Source organism: Rhodnius prolixus, unplaced genomic scaffold (genome assembly GCF_049639745.1).
Source record: "Rhodnius prolixus isolate KJV_2025 unplaced genomic scaffold, Rpr scaffold_7, whole genome shotgun sequence".
NCBI lineage: Eukaryota > Metazoa > Arthropoda > Insecta > Hemiptera > Reduviidae > Rhodnius > Rhodnius prolixus.
The window spans coordinates 30,206,500-30,230,805 of record NW_027411582.1 but is presented as its reverse complement, the minus strand read 5'-3'; the positions used below and the strand labels follow the sequence as shown (position 1 = coordinate 30,230,805).

At 33.7% G+C, this 24,306-nt stretch overlaps 1 protein-coding gene across 1 annotated transcript in view; it reads right to left on the bottom strand.

Moving 5' to 3' along the window:
- The window catches only part of LOC141447380 (dnaJ homolog subfamily B member 6-like), a 247,066-nt gene extending 222,768 nt beyond the window's left edge, over window positions 1-24,298 (bottom strand). Inside the window, exon 1 of the mRNA XM_074114881.1 lies at window positions 24,046-24,298. The gene's annotated coding sequence lies outside the window, so the exon portion shown is untranslated. The remainder of the gene's footprint in view (window positions 1-24,045) is intronic.
- Between the last annotated feature and the right edge of the window lie 8 nt (window positions 24,299-24,306).

The following is a 24,306-nucleotide window of genomic DNA, read 5'->3' as shown; positions in this document are numbered from 1 at the left end:
TAAATTTTGTGAGTTATAAAACTTTTGAAAATTGTTTAATAGAAAATCATGATTTCATTCCTGAAATCCAAAAAAATGTTTTCTAAATGGTTAATTTCAAAATACTTTCCAAGTTCGGCGGTATAGACCTGTATCTTTGTTACAACAAACTTGTGCACCTATTAAGTGACTCAGAAAACGGAACCCAAAATAAAACAAACAAGGAAGTGCTAACCATTCAAAGTGTAAAACACTCAACTGCACATACCAAGTAAGGGTAAACGTGCGGCCACCAAATAATGGTTATAAAAGAAAGGTTATGTGTTGATAAGATCTTTGAGTGTGTTTTAAATTACTTAAAAAAAAGAAATAAAACTATTTTTCTTTTAAATATTTGAGATTTTTTTTTTTTTTTGTGTATATTTGTGTAAAAACACAGCGTCCAGAGATTGGGATGTAAACGCGTAAATCCTGGCACCTTTCTATAAATATATAGGATGCGAACCAAACAGGCATCAAGTCACGGAATCTTCCTTAATGTTGCTCCTTTACTCGTCATGACGTTTGTCGGTCACATTGGAAGGATAATTGACCATTATACTCCACACTTCCTGATCTCAGGCTACTCCTCCATTGTGCTGGCAACTTGCCTATTTATTTTATTGAAACCTTTCCTTTTGTTTTCTAAATAACCTTTTTTTCATTTGTTTACCTCAAGTAAAATAGTGGCCATTGAATAGATTGTAAACAGAAATCATCTCAGTTTAAATTAAATTAGTCTGGATAATCTCTTGGTGGTTAAATTTGGCTGGAAATTTTTTAAAATATTAGTGATAATTCAGTGTGTGTTAAAATACCATTTTTAGTATAATTTACGGTCCTGTTTTCTTCCAAATTTGAAGAAAATTGAACAACAAATTGAAATAATCTTTATTTTGAATGGATTTTTCTTTTATTTTTGTGAAAAAGAAAAATGGCTCCTCCGATTTTCTAACAACTGCAACAATTGGATGTGATATTTCCTAACACTATAACAGGATATTTGATTGGAGAAGAGCGGTGACACGTCATTATCATGAACAATTAGGTCGTGAAGATATCTTCTCTTCAATCTCCTTGGAGGATTACCTGGTAAAGCGGAAGTGGATAGGTGTTTTCCGGTTTAAAGAATTAGGAAATAAAGTAATCGCCTATTTTTTCAGGCGGGGCTTAACGTCCAACTACCATTTACTAGGTGTCGTGGACGGAGGCGACTAGCAAACATACTATTTCTCATTTAACCATTAAACAAAATCCAAGGCTTAAGACCGGAAATCGAACCCAGTACCACAATGCATATTAGCTTTGCAGGTCTCGTCTCTCTTAACCCGCTCGGCTAACGTGGCGCCTTAAAGGATTAAGGATTAGCTGCTGTAGAGGGGATGAAATTTTTGGGAAAAACGGATTCTCTGAACTTTTGGTACATACTCGTACATTCTCTGAAATACCTTTTTAGTATAATTTGAAGAGCTTGGTGCAAAAAGGAGTTATTTTACATTTTGTTCAGAAAATGTGTATAGTGGCGCCCCCTATTGTATGTTCAATTCTTTTACAAATTTTGGTGCATAAACGAGTCTTTATGCAGACTCGTTTATTATTACTTATTCTCTAACCTAGGTTAGATTTGGAGCAAAAATGAGTTTTCTGCTGCAGATAACTTTCTTTTGCTCCAAACAGAAAAGATGACGCCATCAATTTTTTTTATTAGGTTTATTTAATGCTTATATTATTATTTTTCTTTTTGACAGGCGTAATAATATATATAACATTCGCTTCGACAAGACACAAAATGCCACTTAAAAGCTCAAAAACAAGAAATCTGTTCGACTAAAGTAATATGTACTCAAGTTTTACTGAAAATTATGATTTTGGTGCAAAAAAGAGTTTAAGCTACAAAATAACTTTTGCTTATACCAAGCTTAAAAAATGCTCTAGAACAGCGTTTCCCAAACTTTTTTGACCGCGGCCCGGTACGAGATTTTGAATTTTTTCGCGACCCACCTTATATAAAAACATTTATTTACCAAACAAATTTTATTTTTTAATAAAAATCAAAATTCAAGTTATTTATTTGTTTATTTCATACACAAAAATTGCAAAATAATTATATAACAAAAACATAAGTAATTAAAGACAATCCATTATCTTCATTTTGTTTTACATATTTTGACCTTAGTGCGAAGGATGATGTTTTTCATCACATAGTAATTTCAAATTTGGACTTAATGATGTTAATTTTATTCTCAAATTAGGTTCGACATCCAATCTGTTCCGATACTTATTTTTTAAGTACTCCAAGGCTGAGAACGCAGTTTCACACGTATAAGTGGTGACAAAAGTCCGACGGAGCCATGTCTGGAGAATAGGGGGGATGTGAAACGAGTTGGAACCCTATTTCCATTAATTTTGCGACCACAACTGCTGAGGTGTGAGCTGGTGCGTTGTCGCGATGGAAAAGGACTTTTTTGTGGGCCAATCGTGGGCGTTTTTCTTGCAGCTCGGTTTTCAAACGGTCCAATAACGATGAATAATATGCACCTGTAATAGTTTTACCCTTTTCCAGATAGTCGATGAGGATTATTCCTTGCGAATCCCAAAAGACAGTCGCCATAATCTTTCCGGCCGAAGGAACGGTCTTCGCCTTTTTTGGCGCAGATTCCCCCTTGGTAACCCATTGTTTAAATTGTTCTTTGGTCTCAGGAGTGTAGTGATGTATCCATGCATGTTTCATCCACAGTGACGAAACGACGCTTAAAGTCCTGCGGATTCTTCTGGAACAGCTGCAAACCGTCCTTGCAACACTTCACTCGATTTCGTTTTTGGTCAAGCGTGAGCAATCGCGACACCCATCTTGCGGATAGCTTTGTCATGTCCAAATGTTGATGCAAAATATTATGTACCCGTTCATTCGAGATGCCCACAGCACTAGCAATCTCACGCACCTTCACTCTTCTGTCATCCATCACCATATCATGGATTTTATCAATGATTTCTGGAGTAGTAACCTCAACAGGGCGTCCAAAACGTTCAGCGTCACTTGTGCCCATATGGCCACTCCGAAAATTTTGAAACCACTTATAAACTGTTCTAATCGAAGGTGCAGAGTCACCATAATGTTTATCAAGCTTCTCTTTAGTCTCCTGAGTCGTTTTGCCTTTCATAAAGTAGTGTTTAATCAACACACGAAATTCTTTTTCGTCCATTTTTTGAAAATCACTCGACTTCCTCGATTCAAACGAATGCCAAACACAAAGAAATAGACCGATCTGGCTGAAACTTGGTGTGTGTTCTTCCAAGAGATGCTACTAACTAAACATAACCTCGATACGCGCCAGTAGTGCTATCTCTCTGACTTTGCACGGACTTTTCAAACGACCCTTTTAAATGTGCTCCATATATACAGTTTTTTTTTTATCGAAGATGAATACAAACAAATATAGCAGTTATCTAGTTAACAGTGGTGGTGGTTGGTGCAGATATTACAGATATTTTGGACAAGATCCCACCACGTGGGTGACCTGTTTTTAGAGGTGACCAACCTTTCTCAATTTTAATTTTATTTCTTCGGCTAGATGTATTTTTTTTTTTTGCAATATGTAATTAATTCAAATAGATAAAAATGTATTTGCAAAAAAAAAAAAAAATTCTTGTTAAAAAATACAAATAATTTGTAGATTTAGGTTACCGTATCATTTATTATATCTTTTTATATTAATTAATTGTACATTATCTCGATCTTAGATTACGTTCTTTTTTTTTTTTCTTAGCATTTTTATTTATATAAAAAGCTATGCAACTTTTAATGTTGCTCTTAATCTTTAGCCTTAATTTTAATTTAAAAAGCTTAAAGCTTGCCAGAACACCTAGTTAAAAAAAAAATATCATTCAAATTACTCAGTAAAACTAGTAAATTTTCGTAATATTTAAATATTTACTCATAACAAAAATTTAATTTAAAATAAAAATTTTTGTAGCAAACAAACCTTAATTTTTAATATTAAATATGGGCTCTACAGACTACTTGGACGACGCTCCAAATTGCCCATAGAACTCAAACCTATGTGGACTTACAGGACTAGAGCTGTGGTCAGCCAAACCTACAAAACATACGGACAGGACAGGACATTTCAGTCAAAACTACTGCCGACAGATAGGTGACGCTCCTTTCTACGGTGACTAACCTCACTAACGACCTGAACATTCCCTTTATAGACCAACTCGCCAAGACTAAATACCAAAAATTTCATACTACTCCATCGACTAGCTCTAATCCTCTTGTACAGTCTCTCGCCTCCTCTGACATTCCTAATACTCCTCGCCGACTGAATCGCCAGTGGCCCCGCGACTTCCTTGTAGTCTGAAGGCCTAAACGCCATTATTCTCCTATCTCTCCTCTCTCCTCCTCGTATTCTCCTCCTCACATTCTCCTCTCTCCTATAGAGAGTGCTACCGCTGGGTAAGTTTTCTCCTCCTGCTCACCTCCCGCACCATTTCATCACTCTCTCCTCCTCACATTCTCCTCTCTCCAATAGAGAGTGCTACCGCTGGGTAGTTTCTCTCCTCCTGCACTCCTCCCGCACCAGTTCATCTCATTCACCTCCTCACATTCTCCTCTCTCCTATAGAGAGTGCTACCGCTGGGTAGTTTCTCTCCTCCTGCTCTCCTCTCGCACCAGTTCATCACTCTCTCCTCCACACACTCTCCTCTCTCCAATAGAGAGTGCTACCGCTGGGTAGTTTCTCTCCTCCTGCACTCCTCCCGCACCAGTTCATCTCATTCACCTCCTCACATTCTCCTCTCTCCTATAGAGAGTGCTACCGCTGGGTAGTTCCTCTCCTCCTGCTCTCCTCCCGCACCATTTCATCACTCTCTCCTCCTCACATTCTCCTCTCTCCAATAGAGAGTGCTACCGCTGGGTAGTTTCTCTCCTCCTGCACTCCTCCCGCACCAGTTCATCTCATTCACCTCCTCACATTCTCCTCTCTCCTATAGAGAGTGCTACCGCTGGGTAGTTTCTCTCCTCCTGCTCACCTCCCGCACCATTTCATCACTCTTTCCTCCTCACATTCTCCTCTCTCCAATAGAGAGTGCTACCGCTGGGTAGTTTCTCTCCTCCGGCACTCCTCCCGCACCAGTTCATCTCATTCACCTCCTCACATTCTCCTCTCTCCTATAGAGAGTGCTACCGCTGGGTAGTTTCTCTCCTCCTGCTCTCCTCCCGCACCAGTTCATCACTCTCTCCTCCACACACTCTCCTCTCTCCTATACAGAGTGCTACCGCTGAGTAGTTTCTCTCCTCCTGCTCTCCTCCCGCACCAGTTCATCACTCTCTCCTCCACACACTCTCCTCTCTCCTATACAGAGTGCTACCGCTGAGTAGTTTCTCTCCTCCTGCTCTCCTCCCGCACCAGTTCATCGCTCTCTCCTATCTCTTCTTTCTCCTCCTCACATTCTCCTCTCTCTTATAGACAATAATACCGCTGGGTAGTTTCTCTCCTCCTGCTCTCCTCCCGCACCAGTTCATCACTCTCTCCATATTTACTTATTGTATACATTTATACAGACAAAATGAAATAATAATAATAATGGATTAGTCAAACTTTTGTTTTTAAATTTGTGAGTTATAAAACGTTTTTTAATATTAAACACAGGCGCCACGGTAGCCGAGCGGGTTAAGAGGCGAGACCTGCAAAACTAATATGTATTGTGGTACTGGGTTCGATTCCCCGGTCTTTAAGCCTTGGATTTTATTTAATGGTTAATAAAAAGAAATTTACAGTAAGGTATGTTTGCTAATCGCCTCCGTTCACGACACCTAATTAGTAGTTGAACGTTAAGCCCCACCTGAAAAAATAGGCGATTACTTTACTTACTTTAATATTAAATACGCACCAGAAAAAAGAAATAAAGATATAACCTAAATACAAATTATAATTTGGGCTGAATTCTTGAGTGTAACATCAATTGAACTTAGTTGGGGGCCATTGTTAACGGCCCACTTTAGAGTCTCCTCGCCAGATAAGATTCAACTCGGTGAAACTGCACAAATACGTATAAGCAGCTATATTTTTGATATCATCAACCTTAATAAACACGATTGAAAATTTATCTAAATAACGTGAAAAAAAAAAGAAAAAGTAAATACAATTCAAGAGAAAGCTTTTTTTTCTTCAAAAGAACTCAGAAAAACATTTAAACTTCCGGTGCCTAATTAATTAATTTAAAAAAAATAATAATAATTCAAAGAGGAAGTCTTTGAAGAGAAAGTAAAACCTGTGTTTCCCAAGATAATGTTTGTTGAATACTAAACATGTTGCAGTTTATTATTAAACCATTATTTTGATCTGCTTTTCTTTTATTATTATTTTTTTAATTTCCGCAAAGTATATCCCGTTACGCTTTCTAACAATCTTGTCATTTTCTTTCTTTCTAAAGAACAAATGATACATTAATAAATAAACATCGATTTTTTTTAATCGATTACCTTCAACATGTTTACATCCTAATCATCTACCACTAAAGAAATCAGTGACCACAATAAGGTCTTTCTAGTTTGGGTACCTGGTCATTCAGGACATAAAGGAAACGAAGTGGCAGATTTATTGTCCCGGGAAGGCTTTGCGGGACACTTCGTTGGCTCGGAGCCCTATTTTGGGATCTTCAAGTGTCTTAAGACTGCGGCCAATAAAACTATGGGTGCAGAATAGGTCTCAGGAGTGGTGGCTTGCCACCACAGAGCAGTGACAGGCGAAGGAGTAGAAGGACAGAAAAAGCAGCCAAAGCTGACTGCAGATTTAATCCGCCAAGGCCGTGTGGGGCTATAGGGATAATTGTAGGGTCTATTAACTGGGCCACTGCAGGCTCAGAAAACACATGCATCGCATGGGCCCTGGCAGATGATAGCCTTTGTAGGTTCTGTCAGGAAGAGGAGGAGGAAACGGCACTGCACAGTGTTGTGTCAGTGTGAGGGGCTTGTGTCTGGCTAAGGATGTTACTTCTCGGGGGAGGAAAAACCAAGGCCTTGAGAGTTTTACCCAGGAGCCACTCTCCAGATTTCAGAGTCTGATTAAGCGGACGGGTCTGGAGGGTGAGTTCTAAAGTCGGGGAGCCACAATAGATCCAAAGGGGTCGCAGTGGCGTAGGCCTTGAGGCCTCCCTATTAGAATCTTATCTTATCTTAATCATCTACAAAAAATCAATAATTATATAATAAACAAGTTGGAAGCAGTAATAATTTAAATTTAAATTCATTAATCCTAATATCGTATATATTTTGTTTTATTGTTTCCATAGTGTGATTTGTTTATTGTTACGATTGTTGCTTATAACGCAATAAAATGCGTTGATTGTAACTAAATAATCGATTATTTCTATGAACAAATGTTTTTTTTACTTTTATTCTGCATAAATTGAAATTTATTTAATACAAAATTGAAAGTAAAGCCATTTAATCATCTTTAAAAATATTCATACATACATTAAAAACCAAGGCCAATACTGTGGTATCGATTCTACTAGCACACAATAAACCTAGTTTACTTTCATTTACTCCGGAATTTGTTTAATTAAAAAAAATTGCAATTGGTTACTGATCTTGGCCATCTTTTGGAGGCTGAACATAGGATGGGTTAGGGGATTGTGTTCGGACTTAGACCTTTGTAATTCGCAACAATTTTTCCCACAATAGAAATCACTAAATATTCAAAATTTACCGCCTGCAAGAGTGATATCTAAATAATTTATTTTAATTAATTAATTTTTTTTTATTATTAATTAATTATTAATTTTTTAAATACAAATACAGATAAAATAGAATATGGTTCTAGTATGTGGTTCACGCATGCGTGGTGAATAATCACTAACTGGTAAGTAATCACTAATTGCCTAATATGGTGCAATCATCGTTAAGTAATCGATATAAAATTTCGGATCGATTCTTTGTGATTTTTTACGTCACAGGTGCCTTTTATTTCATGCTACAATAAAATAAAATGTACCTTAAACTGGTTTTATGGTTTCAGTTCACTGGTTTTTTTTTTTTTTTTTAAATTTAAGGCACTCGCGACTATTTTTTTGGGGGGGGGGGACAATGTTCTCTCTTTACAGGATCTTTGATTTCTGAATATGTGCACCAGTGAACACTTTAACTATCTTCGGCTTAGCTTAAATGTCAAAATGAAATTACTTTCTGAACATCAGCGAACTTTTACCAGATTTTGGACACAAGTAACCCACAAATTTATTATTTACCAATAAACACATTAAGATCAGTAATGGAAAACCTAGAACATTTTTTATTTTTTCTATTTTTTTTTTTTTTTTTTTTTGGCGCATCAACAGCTGAGGTTATTAGCGCTCGGAGCTTTTTTCAGTGCACTGCCGGCCTCCGGACAGTGTTCTCTCGTTACAGACAACACTGTCCATCACCGGACAGTGAGCTGTAAGAAGCTCCTAGGAAGAGAAAATCTAAGGGTCAGCTGCTGGATTCGAACCCGGGACCTCCGCGTGGGAGTCCAGTATGCTAACCTCATAGCTAATCTCTTCCCTCCTAGAACATTTAAATATGATCTTAATTAAAATTAATATAAATTCTATAACAATTAAAATGGTTTAAAGATATAAACAAAACTAGCAAATAACACTTTTCAAAATAATATTGAAGGTAATATTACGTTTATTTATAAACTGCAAAGTGTTATGCTAATGAAGTTTTATATAATTAACAGCAGAAACCGTGGGAGGGATTTTTTAGAATTTATTCAAAACTAGGAATGCAACAACTGGCTCACAACTGGGAACCTAGAATTAAAATCAAATTATTGAAAACAGCACTTCTTTGGAGTAATTATTTGGGAATAATTGCACTTAATTTTAGGCTGTATAAATTTCACTCATTAATAAATAAATTTGACCTAAATATTTTGTTTTTTTAAATTAATAGAACTTAAATTAAAAGTAAAATGTAATTAATTCTACTTATTTTTGGAGTAAATAATTAAGTGGAAGGAAGATAAAAGGTACTTTGAATAATTTATACAGTTCTTTGAAGAATTTCGTCAATATCTCGGCTCATACAGAATTTTGTTTTTTTTACATTTCGGATATCATCTTACAGCAATAGGCGCCACGATAGCCGAGCGGTTAGAGGCGAGGGTCTCGCCAAGCCAAGTAGAATTGTGGTACTGGGTTCGATTCCCTCGGTCTAGGCCTTAGATTTTATTTAATGGTTATAAAAATATTATATTTAAAGAAAAGTACGAGGGTCTGTAAATTAAGTAATGAGATTGATTTTTTTTTAATTTTTTTATTACAAAAGAATTACTTACTATACGAGGGTCGTTTGAAAAGTCCGTGCAAAGTCAGAGAGATAGCACTACTGGCGCGTATCGAGGTTATGTTTAGTTAGTAGCATCTCTTGGAAGAACACACACCAAGTTTCAGCCAGATCGGTCTATTTCTTTGTGTTTGGCATTCGTTTGAATCGAGGAAGTCGAGTGATTTTCAAAAAATGGACGAAAAAGAATTTCGTGTGTTGATTAAACACTACTTTATGAAAGGCAAAACGCCTGAGGAGACTAAAGAGAAGCTTGATAAACATTATGGTGGCCATATGGGCACAAGTGACGCTGAACGTTCTGGACGCCCTGTTGAGGTTTACTACTCCAGAAATCATTGATAAAATCCATGATATGGTGATTGGATGACAGAAGAGTGTAGGTGCGTGAGATTGCTAGTGCTGTGGGCATCTCGAATGAACGGGTACATAATATTTTGCATCAACATTTGGACATGACAAAGCTATCCGCAAGATGGGTGCCGCGATTGCTCACGCTTGACCAAAAACGAAATCGTGTGAAGTGTTGCAAGGACGGTTTGCAGCTGTTCCAGAAGAATCCGCAGGACTTTAAGCGTCGTTTCGTCACTGTGGATGAAACATGGATACATCACTACACTCCTGAGACCAAAGAACAATCTAAACAATGGGTTACCAAGGGGGAATCTGCGCGAAAAAAAGGCGAAGACCGTTCCTTCGGCCGGAAAGATTATGGTGACTGTCTTTTGGGATTTGCAAGGAATAATCCTCATCGACTATCTGGAAAAGGGTAAAACTATTACAGGTGTATATTATTTATCGTTATTGGACCGTTTGAAAACCGAGCTGCAAGAAAAACGCCCACGATTGGCCCACAAAAAAGTCCTTTTCCATCACGACAACGCACCAGCTCACACTCTCAGCAGTTGTGGTCGCAAAATTAATGGAAATAGGGTTCCAACTCGTTTCACATCCCCCCCATTCCCCAGACTTGGCTCCCTCGGACTACTATTTGTTCCCCAATATGAAGAAATGGCTGGCGGGAAAAAGATTTTATTCAAACGAGGAGGTGATTGCAGAAACGAATGGCTATTTTTCAGACTTGGACAAATCCTATTATTCGGAAGGGATCAACAAAAGTAGAGCAGCGTTGGACGAAGTGTATAGGCCTAAAAGGAGACCATGTTGAAAAATAAAAAAGGTTTACCCCAAAAAATTAAGTAGTTTTTATTTTTGCACGGACTTTTCAAACGACCCTCGTATTGCATCGAACGCTAGCCAAGATTTGATAACAAATTTGTCCGGTTTATTTGGCATGTAACTGAGTAAATCTGCATCTTAACTTTGTTGGGAACAAATGTCCTTGGAAGAGATATAACTATGCTCTTTGTTATAACAGTTTTGACTGTTCTCAACGAATTTGTTCCAAAATTTAGAAATCAAAGCAAATTTATCGGTTTGTAAACGATTATTTCTTTGATCCACTCGAATAAACCTCAAAATTTCCGTCTACACATTCCTGCTCGTAGTGTTTGAGAAGAATGCTGGTAAATTTCCAAATTTAGAAGGAAGAAAAACAAAAAAAACATTAAAATAATGTATTTACAATAAAAGAAAACAAACGATCACCAACAAAAAAATAAAAGAAATCTACTCCCAAAGAAGAGTTATATAAATGACTATTTTAGACAAGAGAAAACATTAGCCTAAGTTGAAACCGGATTACACTATTTTGGCACTGAAATGGTATTAATTTCACTAGTTGCCATTTAAATGCAGGCGAATATATTGTAACTGTTACACATATTAATTATTCCATCTTAGAAGTTAATTAAGAAATAATTTCTAAGAAAATATTCGTATTGAGACCCACCTAGTAGAAAAACGCTAATTACTTTTTAGGAAAGCGGAAATCTGGAAAAACCCCATTGAATAAACTATATGCTTTTTTTGGGTCTAGTTTTCAAATTTTTCACCCCCCGATGCTGTATCTTCCATTTTTAGCGGAGTTATGGCTCAAAAAAAACTGATCAAGGTTTCATAAGGACCACTGGTTTTTGGTCAATGATTATGAAAACAACAATAAAATATTGTGAAAAATGACGTTAACCCCGTTTTGATATTCCCTAATATTTGTCGAGATATTTAAGATCAAAGTTACAAATATAATCTTATTCGTGATCGGATTTTCAATATTAATTTTCCACCAGAAATACACCAGTTTTGGGGAGGGTCCTCTGACTGCAAAAAATGTTATTTGTGACGCAAAGAACAAAAAAAAAAAATAATTGAAGATAGGGAAGGGATTAGCAATGCGGTTAACGTACTGGACTCCCACGCGGAGGTCCTGGGTTCAAATCCAGCTGCTGTCCCTTAGATTTTCTCTTCCTAGGAGCTTCTTACAGCTCACTGTCCGGTGTGATGGACAGTGTTGTCTGTAACGAGAGAACACTGTCCGGAGGCCGGCAGTGCACTGAAAAAAGCTCCGGGCCCCAATAACCTTAGATGTTGACGCGCCTTAAAACATTTAAAAAAAAAAAAATTGTGTAATGTAATGGTTGTGGGTGAATCAGGATAAATTGTGTTTTATCATCAAATAAAAGCAACCATCTCATTATGTTAATGCAAGACTTCTTGATCTATGATTGCGGTAAGAACATCTTGGCCAGGGTGTTGGTCTAATGGTCAAGAGCGTGGCTTTGTAAGTGGGAGATCTCCAGTTCATCATAATACTTAATACACCATAATACTTTTTTTTTAATAAAATGTAGTCGTACACGGGATTCGAACTGGGGTTCTCCTTACGATACTTACAAAGCCATACTTTTGACCATTAGACAAACACTAACCTAACAAATGTTAACTAGACAAACAAATAAAGAATTCCAGACAGTAACGAATGGAGAATACTTTACCAAATCCTCATTCTTCATGCCCATAATTTCAAAACAAAATATTTGAATTATTAGGCCTAACAAAAACTCCAAATTTCCACAAATAAATACGTAATCACTTTAAAAGATTAATTTGTTTATGTATTAATGTAATACAGCTCATTATTCAGTGTCTGATAAATAAAAATAAAAACACAACTGGCGTTAGAATAAATAAAATAAAATAAATTGGCATTGCTATCAAGGTGGCAAGGAAGGCCTTCATATAAAAGGGGTCAAACTATTAGATATATAGATAAATATATGTATGTGTAGATAGTATGTGTGTGTGTAAGTTGTACGCAACACTAGCTAAATAGCCGGAACTTAACAACATCCCTCGCAATATCTTCCGCCCGATGACATCGACTGAAGGACATATCGATTGTTGATTCATCGACTGTTACGCCCACCTTTATTTCGATTTTTTTTTTGTTTTGTTGCCCTTTTTTTTTGAAATTTCTATTTATTTATTAAAACTTCACAATAAGACAGATGTATTATAAGGTTCATCGTCAAAAAAAAAAAATGTACGAACTGTTAAGTTGGATGACACTTTCGTCTAAACTATTCCATCGTTTGAATTTACCTTTTTCTCGAATATAGAGACTGATATTATCTTCAAATGTTTCTAGGATTATGCTAGATTTTCTTAGATCTATTTCTTTTTTTTTTTATAAAACTTTTCACTTTTTAATGCTAAAAGTGAAGTAATTTCTTGTGTTTCAGAAGGGGACTTAACATCCATGCACCTATTAGGTTTCATGAGTAGGGGCAGAAGCACGTACTTTACTATAAACAATTTTTTCTAACAAATAAAAAGTAGTCAAACGCGGGATTCGAACTGGTGATCTCTCACACACTAAGCCATGCTCTTGACCACTAGACCAAACTAGACCTTAATAATTTCCTTTTAGAATTTATTATGAAAAATTGTACAAAAAATAAGTTAGCAGAGTAATACTACTTTCCTTGAATTAAACCCTGACGGAAATTTTATTAGTTAAATCCATTTTATGTTTTGCTTAAGTGGCAAATTTAAGATAACATTAATATGGATTACTTTATTTGTTTTTTTTTTAATTTTTATTTCGTACGACATACAATCAGGAAATATATTAAAACTGTCCGGTAGGACAGTTGTATAAGGGTTGATCGTCAAAAACTGCACGAAAAAGCGTAACGTTGAAAAACACCCAACTTTGACAATTTTTTTCTCTTTTTCTATAAAAGATAAAATTCCCAAATTTTCTTTAAAATATAGGGCAAACCCTCCTTTATCACTGTAATTTTTTTGCAACAACCCAGATCTAATAGTTTTCGAGAAAAAAGTTGCCGAAAATGAGCAAAAACGGCATTTTCAGAAATTGTTGTTGTTCTTGTTCTTGTTGTTGTTACCTTTTTTGTAAACTGCGTAGCGCCTAAACGCGCGAACCGATTTTCATGAATGAGGTGTCATTCGATTCGGAATTTTATGTAGATGTGCCTTTTGGGGGTCTCGATGCTGTACATTGAATGGGAGAGGAGTTAGCCCCCTTTATGTAAAGCCCCCTCCAAAATTATTATTACTAATTACTCTGTAAATCTTAGCCCGATTTTGATAAAATTTGGTAGGATGACAGGGTCAGGGCTCCCCTACGTAACATTAAAGCGACGATCTGCTCTTACACTTGTTAAGGGGAAGTATAGCAATCGTTTCAAATTATCGACAAGTGAACCGATTTTCATGAATGAAGTGTCAATCGAATCGAAATTTTGTACAGATTTGAACTTTAAAAGTCTCGACGCCGTGCCTCATAAGGAGGGGAGTTCGCCCCACCCAAATAAGGCCCATTCTAAAACTATTATTACCAATATTTCTATATCGCTTATGCCGATTTTGATAAAATTTAGCACGAAGAAGTGGTTAAAGCTCCTCTACGTGGGTGTGAAGTGCCTTCATGCTCTTACACCTACTAAGAGGAAGTATTGCAATCGATAAAATTATCACTGAGTGAACCGATTTACATCAATGAATTGTCGTTCGATTCAAAATCTTTGCTTCTCAGCCTTTTAGGGAGAAGTACTGTAATCGCAGTTTATTTTTCTTACTCCTCTTAAAAGGAAGTACTTAAATCGCAATTTAATTTTGCTATTTACGTACAAATACCTTCCTATTTTATTCAAAACGCTTTCTCAAAAAAGTTGTTATTGAGGATGGCAACTATAATCATTCTTTAAAAAGATCTCTCCAATGGTAGTTATGGTTCCGACTTAACACCTTATCAGGTTATAATGATAGAATTGCTTATTCTAAATTTTAAAAAAATCTGTGAAGCAGATAAGTAACTTTGTAAAATAGACAAAAAGGAAAATCTATCCAAAAGGTACAAAAATCTCTTTAACAAAAACTTACAGTTTAAAAAGTTAAGTATAAGGGTTGATTAAACGCCAAAAGGTACACAAATCAGCAAGTACCCAACATTTCATTAATACTTCATTGATATTATTTAAGTAATTTTACTGCATTAATTTTCATTAATATTTTTTAGAATTCATTAGATGTCACAGACCCTTATGCTGGCCAGTTCATTCATAATATTTTTTTGTTATAATTATGATAAAATGTATATTATAACTTCGTTATTAAATAGGTACTTTATTTTAAGTGTATTCCAAATTATTCTTCTGATTTATCTTTAATATGCTTTATTCTGAAGTTGTCACATATATGTTCATGCATGTTAAAGTAGAAAAAGACAAAGTTAGAGTCGGCTACTGATTAAATTTGAATCTCGGAGGATTTAAAACAATATTTTAGTATTGAATTCGTCTTACCGAAATATTCGTGAGCACAAATAACACACAGTTAATAACAAGTAGATTGTGCAACAATAATTATTCATTTCTCAATTGTAATTTAATTTAGTCCCCCTAATTTTATTTATGCATATTTTATTTATTTTATATTACATATATACCTAGAAGAATACCTAGATTGAGAATGTAATTGAAGAAAACTATATTATTTGCGGATAAAGCCAGATTAATTATTACCTATTATTATAAACGTTTGACTACTACATAAAGTAACAATTACATTAATCGAAGAATGAACTTATATATTTTTGTTTAAAAATAAAAATAAATAAATAAAATAAGCAAAATCATTGATGTATGTTGGTGTAAGCATTTTTTAAAAACAGTTTTTGAATTTTTAGCCTCATATTTTTTATGATTTTTTTTTTAACCTGTGATTAATAGTTTGATTATTATAGATAAATAGATACTACAATCAATCTACAGTGCTACTTGAACAAATATTTTGTAGATGAAAATGGCCAGCATAAGGGTCTGTGACATCTAATGAATTCTAAAAAATATTAATGAAAATTAATGCAGTAAAATTACTTAAATAATATCAATGAAGTATTAATGAAATGTTGGGTACTTGCTGATTTGTGTACCTTTTGGCGTTTAATCAACCCTTATACTTAACTTTTTAAACTGTAAGTTTTTGTTAAAGAGTATATATGTATATTTGTTTCAACCACTTGGCAAACAAAATGATTTGTCTGGCTGGGCTATTACCATTCGTGCCAAAACAGTGACACCTCACGTCATAAAATTTGGCACATCATACGACCAAAATATACAGTTCACCTATTTAATTACTGGCGCTATAATTTGCGCTAATAGTCCATATTAGCATTCATTTAAAAATTGTCTAAAAATATTTTCGCTATATTTTTTTACGATTTCTGTTCCCATAACAAATATTATTATAATTACAAAGAGCATCGTGAGAAAAAAAATAAATAAAAATTTTGTTCCAGATTTAGTTATTTAATTTTGTGCAAGGAAGAGGAGGAGTTCATTAGATATCATTTTGTTCTTAACACCTTTTTAGTCTAAATTAATAAATTAGTGCAATTTCTAATCATTTACGAGGGAAAAAATAATTAAAAAAAACAAAACAAAATTTAAAAATTGCAGAAAATAGACATTTTGTTTTTGCAAATAAATTCTGGTGCAAAGATATCTCACATTTTTATGAACATATTTTCGTAAATTTAATTTCTTTAATGGAACTAATTTTTATATATTTTATTTTATATTTTAAACATGTTAATTTTTTTTTTTTTAATGATTTAAGGCGCGTTAACATCTAAGGTTATTGGCGCACGGAGCTCTTTTCTCAGTGCACTACCGGCCTCCGGACAGTGTTCTCTCGTTACAGATAAGGAAGAGAAAATCTAAGGGTCAGCAGCTGGATCCGAACCCGGGACCTCCGCTGGAATCCGGGAATCCAATACGCTAACCGCATAGCTAATCCCTTTCCTAATAATATATTATTAAAAGTAAAATAAAGCCTATTTTTCAGGCGGGGCCTAACGTCCAACTACCAATTGGGTGTCGTGGACGAGGGCGCGGAAGCTCATACTTTACTATAAACAATTTTTTATAACAAATAAAAAGTAGCCTTACACAGGATTCGATCTCGTAATCTCCCACATTCAAAGCCACGTTCTTGACCACTAGACCAACCCTAATACATCAGACGCCCCTAATTTATTATTATTATTATTATTGATATCTACTGACAATTTATTTTAGCTTGATTAATGTTTTTGATGTAACTATGTATTTTTTAGCGACTCATTTTAGTTCATTAGATATCATTTTGTTTTTTTGAGTTGATATTTTTATAGGGAAAATATTTCCCACCCCCCTAAAAGCTCCGGGCACCCCCAATGAAACCCCAGATGTTGCCTTAAATAAAACTTCGACAATTTTTTTTTTATGTATAATCACTGAAATTTGGGTTTCAATTGATTGCAATCAATTTCTAAGTACTAGTCACATAAATTAATTTTTTTTCTTTCATTAAATGAGACTAAATTTCAAATTTGGGAGCGATAAAATTTTAGTTTAAACAAATAAAAGGATAGAAGATATACAAGCACACTCATCATTTTCTACTCGAAATGTTTCTAAGAGAGTAAATTACTCTAAGAGTGCCGTGATGATGTTCTAAGCAATGCTCGTCCATTTACGCTGACAGACAGGGCAATTAATCGCTGGCTGGTCGCATTCCTTTGGTCGGCACTTTTATGCTGCCAACATCAATTCCGCTGGATATTTTGCCAACTGTTAGGCTGCTTATTACCGCTTTTATATTACAAACAAATATAATTCGATAAACGCAAATTTACATTTAATTATTCTATAGATTAAGGAATATATTTTAGATTTTTTTTGAGGTTCCCGCTTCCCCCCACACACAAAGGGAATGTTCCCTTACTTCCGTTTCTCCTTATTTCACAGGAAATAACCGTCTTGTGCTTCTCTAAATGAAGAATCAACAAGTTCTGTATTTAAGAAATGAAAAAGAAGGGCTATTGACCTTACTAAAACTAAATACCCAGCAAGTTGACCCTTTTAGAATACTAGCAACAGGGTTACTGGTCCTTCCAATCCACTATTCTTTAATTTAGATAAATTACAAGAAAAAATAATTAAAAAAAAAACCTACCTCCTGTCATCTTGAACTAAACTCCTATACCAACTGTGGACAAAGTACGCTACCTTGGACTGCACCTAGACAAACGGTTGACATGGAATCCCCCATAATAGACTGAAAAAACAAGAAACTAACCAGCGCTACAAAACTTCTCGCCAGACTACTTGACAAACGATCGAAACTTAACCTAGATAACAAAAGACTCTTATATCTACTGTTACTGCGACCCATTTGGTCATAAGGCATCGAAGTATCGGGGATCGACTAAGCGTTCCAACTCACTATGCCTCCAGGCATTACAGTCACAAAAATACTTCGAAAACTTCTTAATGCTCCGTTCTATGTATCTAACCTCCACTATCCATAATGACCTCAAAATCTCTTTCATTACAGGTTCTTGCTAACACTCGTTTCTTCAAATTTCATTCCATTCTACAACAGCTCATCCTAACCCTCTCATAGAACACCTATCTTCCTCCACATTACTAGAGTAATCCTCTAAGGAGATTGAAGAGAAGATGGCCCTCGTGATCTTCTCTTATCGTGAGAGCAAAGCACGTTACTGGAGTGACACCACTGGGTGCCTTCTCCACTCATGATTTCCTGTTATTTCTTTTCTCTTTCACCATATTTTCTTGTTGCAACAACTGTTGCAGTGGCAAATTACAATAAAAGACTAAAAAAAAAAAATTCCTCCCAAGATGCACTCATAATCGCAAATACTGTTTATTATTATTTTTTTAAATATAAATCTCTCTATCCTCCTAATTAAAGTGGTTAATAATTATCTAATTTTGAAATTTATCACAAAATGACAATTTAAAATTCTATTTATTTAACACACACATCATTTTAATGATTCACATTACGTATCTTGTAACTCATATCCTGTTCAAGTCCATTCTACATGTTAGACAAAGAGATATCTATCTAATTATAGTAACAAGTATACCTTAAGAATGTTATGAGGTAGCTTATATCTATTTACGTCAACAGATTCTTACTTTTACTCACTTAGGTAAAAAAAAGTACTTGTTACTAACATGGCAAAATTTTCTGTATTGAATTTCCATTTGTTCTAAGATGCTCTTGCATTTGAAGAAAAATGGATTTTTCAAAAAAAAATCGCAACAGTGCGAAGATAACCAAACAGTGGAGGTTTAGTTTTAGTGCTTGTAAGAAACAGCTGGTAATCAAATTTACTACATAAAAACTGATGAAATCATATCTGATTTGAAACAGGTAGATGCGTGCTAAGTAAGATTAAAATCAATGATACGTTCTTAATTTGCTGAAAAAAAAAATGTTATAAATCATTCAGTCGTAGATTTTAATTGGCTGAATTTAATTTAATAAACATTGCTTTCATAATTTTTGAAATAACTTGTTCTATCGTTACGGATATCACCTTGACCGTTGGAATCGATTTCGGTCACTTTAGCATCCTGAAATCTCAACTATAAACTCGATACAAATAACAAGACTCAAAATAATAATAATAGTAATAGACTGTAGGGAAGGGATTAGCTATGCGGTTAGCGTACTGGACTCCCACGCGGAGGTCCCGGGTTCGAATCCAGCTGCTGACCCTTAGATTTTCTCTTCCTTATCTGTAACGAGAGAACACTGTCCGGAGGCCGGCAGTGCATTGAAAAAAGCTCCGGGCGCCAATAACCTTAGATGTTGACGCGCCTTTAATGGTTTAAAAAAAAAAAGAAAAAGTAATTGACGAGGTTAATAATTTGTGCTAATTGACTTGGATAGAAAATAATTATCAAAACCTATTTAAATAATATTAATATGAACTTACGCGAGTTTAGAAAAATATTAAAAAATTTATTGGAGATTAAGTTGGTGCCAGGCACCGCAGAGTCTAGCTGAGTGTGAGACAAATTCGATCAATAATTTCGTCTAGTAAATAGTACTATTTTTAATAACAATATAACTTATAGAAAACTAATTATAAATAAATAAATGGCAGCGTCAGAGAATAGTTATAATTTAGAAGTTTTTAAGAACTTTAAATAATGCTAAACATTAAACTGAAACCAAAACATTACTTTTAAGCCTCCGTCGTGCCCCCACTCCCTCCGATCTACTGTAAATATTGACTTGAAACCCTTCACACACGACTTAAAAACGAACCTGAAATCTATCGACTACTTAAAAGACAACAATCTAATCTTTCACTTTTAATAACAAAACGATATCTTTAAACTTATTAAATCTCTTAAAACGAATTATTAACACCTTTTATCAAATTTTAATTCAAATAATTGTTGTTTCTTAGTATAACCTATTCAATTTAAGATAACACCAGCTGGCACACTTTTCACTTATAAATAATCAATTTAAAATTCAATTTCTTGTTATTTTTAGTAACAAAATAAAATTAAGAAATCAAATATAATAAAGGGCCACCACTTAAGATAAAATTTCTTTGAAAAATACCGATGCTATTTTATGGGAATATAAATAATCATATTTTTAAAATCGTAAATTTTCTGCCTCAAAATTCTGCTATATTTTCAACTATTTGAATTTATTTAGAGAAGTTACGTCAGTGGTAATTTTTTTTTTTAAATATTTGTTTTACAATTATTTACAAAGCTTCCGGAAATATCTCATCATTTTTTGTTAACAATACCTTGCATGTTGTAATTAGATAAGAATTTATTGCATGTGTTTAATGTAATTGAATTATTTTAATGTTACTCATTTTTAAGATATTTATTTACATGGAATTAAGTTGAAAGTACTGGTGACTCAAATGTAACAATAGTATTGTTAATAGTTCCTAGAATAAGTTCGTCAATCTCTATTGTTTTTCATTATTGACCGTAGTATTGTAATTTTGTTTTATTAAGGGAAGGGGATTATTAATTAAAGTTTCTATTGTAATCTTTGTTGCTTGAGGCAGTTCGGTATAATATTTATAGATATAAATATATAAATAAAATCTAACTTAAAATAACTTTACTTAAAGACACTTTTACTGAATAAATATTGTGGTTTTCTGGTGTGTTTTTCGCGTACAAAATTTAGGAATAAATGGCTAAATACTTTTAGAAACGTAACTTTGGATATGCTAGCCATTATTTGTTTTTAAAACTTCTAAAATGTAGCCTCCTAAACCATAATAGACTTTGTTCGATCTAGCCTAGCCAAACTCATAATTATCAGCCTAGTATATGAAAAAGAAAAGTTTAATAATGATACGAGGCTACTGAATTATAAAAGGCTATACAATGTAAGGTTATTATTTTTTTACAAGGACATTAGCCTTAATTATTCATTCTTTTGATAATAGACAGTAGTCTTTCCCAAAGTACCACGTACCCCACTCTGTATTAACTATGTTTCAAAGTAGAATAAATACGAACCATTAATTAAAACTACAAAAAATTATATATCTGCTCGTGTAATATAGACAGGTGTTCTTACGTCAGACCTGCCTTTAAGTTTTTTTTTATTTATTATTTATTTTAACTAGGATTATAAAATTTTTTCTTATGCCTTGGAATTTTAAACATTTTAATTTATGATGAACTTCATCAGTTGATAAAACCTAAAAACCTGTGACATTGAATACTATGGATTCAGAAAACATCTTTGGTCTCACCTCGAATTAAAAAAAATAATGCTTTTCTCTACTACAGTACATTCTCTCAATTCCAAACCGTCTTTTGTTTACAAATTAATTATTTGAATTTTTAGAACAGAAATTAAACAGTGGTAATGGATTTTTTTTTTTAATTCAATTAGTACCAATTCTAAACATTTGGAACGATGACAACAAGAGGGGGGTGGTACTTAGCTATTTTGGGAACAAATTATAAAGGCACTTCAGTACAGCTGTTTACTCTAAGTAAGGTTATAAACAAATCATTGTTATATACACAGAAACAGAACTGGTCCATTGTTCTTCTGTTTTTTAAAATCCCTCTTTATGACAGTTTTATTCAAATATCCAATGGTAACATTATATTGCTCTTTAAAAAACGGCTAATAAACTGAATCTGTTTGATTACGATTAAGATAGGTTATGTTCTACTTAAAACGTAGAAAACATTAAACTGAAGAGGCGAAAAATAATCTTGATGAAGCAAGATTTTTAATCTCTTACACAAAAATAAGAGTGTATATGTAGTTAACATAAAAACAATAAAGATTCAAAGCTCAGAGCTTTCGCAAAACTCTTTATAGTCTAAAATTCCAAGCAATTTATAACTGCCATTTTGAGTGTAATCGTTTGCTTTTTTGTATGCTTTATTTTTTTTGCTTGAGAGCAGCTCTAATTTAATATGGGTTCCAACTATAAAAAAAACATGTTTTGCTTTAAACAATGAGTTTTTCATTATCAAAAAGACATATCTCTCCCATTTCTAGCTATTTTAAGTTTAATTTTTAATAAACCGCAAAAAAAACATTTTTTTAACTTCCTTAGGCTCGGTTGTACGTAACATTCCGATTGCCCATGTCCTAAGACCTAAATAGGCATTATCTTTAACCTTATAAAGGAATATTCAGGTAATTAGTTTTAACTTTGTCAATGAAATAAACATTTACCTCAAGCAAGGTTCAGAAAAGTGTTTACAATTATGAAAATCAAGGCTGATTAATTTCACGGTAAGGAAACAAAAACGTTCAGTTATTCACAAAAACTAAAATTAAATGTTTAAAAAGTTGACTTAAAAACAATTTTAAACAAAAAATAAATTATTTTACAGTTAATGACTATCAAATAACACATAACAAGCCAAAAGGGGGGGAAAATACAAAAATTTATAGCGGCCATGTCTAGTTAGCATAATTATACGACAATGAAATTGATAACAAATTCGTTGAACCTTAAAAATGACCGATAATGTTTATTTAGTTCAACATAAATTGACTAAGAACAATGCTTAATGGCCTGTTCTTACTGATTATAGTTGAACAAATCGATTTTTTGTAAAAAAAAAAAAAAAAAAATTAACAATTTAAATGTAAAAAAATAGACTCAAGCGAAGTGATATTTCATTCAAGCAGTTAATCTGGACAATTAAAAAATGAACATTGAATTGTTGGATGCATTTTTGATGCATACATTGATGCAAAGAACGTTCAATAAGCGTAATCATAGGCGGCCCGAGCTCTAAGGCTTTCCCCATTATAGATCTCAGGTGAATGTAGGGCTTCTACACCCGAACTTAGAACTATCTTACTACAAAGTCAAGATAAAACAAAAAAAATTGGTAAGAATTTCAATTTATCCTCTTATATTTTAGAAAATCTTGAAAATTATCAGTAAATTAAAAAAAAATGTGTCCATTTCTCGCATTTGAGATTTCGCAGTGTATTATATTGATCCATGAACACTAATAGCTTGTAAACAAGGTGAAGTCTTTTAATCTGCAAGAAAATTATCAGCATGGGAGTCACGATACTGTTCTTTTTTTTTTTTTTTTGGAATCGGAGCCAAAATTTAAAATTTTATAGCACGTTAAAAATTATTTAAAGTCATTTATTAGAAAGAAAGAACACTGTACAATTAAAGGTTAAACTATGGTCATTGATCCCCATGACAATCGCCTACAGCAGTTACAACAAAATCGCCTACTTTCTTTTAATTCTTGGCTCACCATTTAAAAAATAAAAATATAGTGAACTTATAAAATGTGACAGGAAAATCAAATAAATAAATAAATAAATAACCGCGCCTCCGTATTCCAAGATACTAGAGTACTGCAGTCAATAAAAAACGTTGCGTAAGACCCAAGTCCCTCCCGAAAAAGGAGATACAAAATCTTTTATAACAGTTCTCCTGTCCCAAGGCAAATGAGAAACTTAACCAGAATAAAAATATTACAAAGCAGGTGGGCACATACTGGAGTTTTTTTTTTAACTTTTAAAATAAACCCACTGATATTTATTGGTCTGGTTTTAGATAATAGTAGCTAGGTCAGTTTGTTTTTTTGCAATAAATTAGTTTAAAATAAAATATAACTAATTATCTTTCAGTAATCATAGCAGAATTTATTTAAACAATTGTTTTAATTCCAATGAAATTTATTTGAACTTTTATGAAATAATTGAAACCCCTTTTATGAAATAATTGAAATTGAAAAGTTTATTTACAATTTAAAAACAGTTGTACAAATATAAATACAAAAGGAGGTTTCAGGCTGCAGTGCCTATATATATATATTCTCCACAACTTTTATGAAATAATAAGTGTTATCAATAAAAGTACTAAGAGATAGTTTAAATCAATAATAATAATTTCAAAAACCTACCTTACAAAAATGTACGTAAAACTGTTTTAAATCCTCAAATATCCCAATGATCGGTATGCCGAACTTAAAATTCCTTTTTTCTTCCCCAGCAAAACGATAAATTTCTTCTAAAGATCTAAAACTGCCCAAAGTTGCGCAAATAAATTGAAAACTTGCGGCAGAATACGTCTTATAAAAGAACTGTTTATGTTAAAAAAAACAAAAAAAAAAATTATAACCAAACAGATTTTACAACTCCGTACACTCAACCTTTAAGGTTGG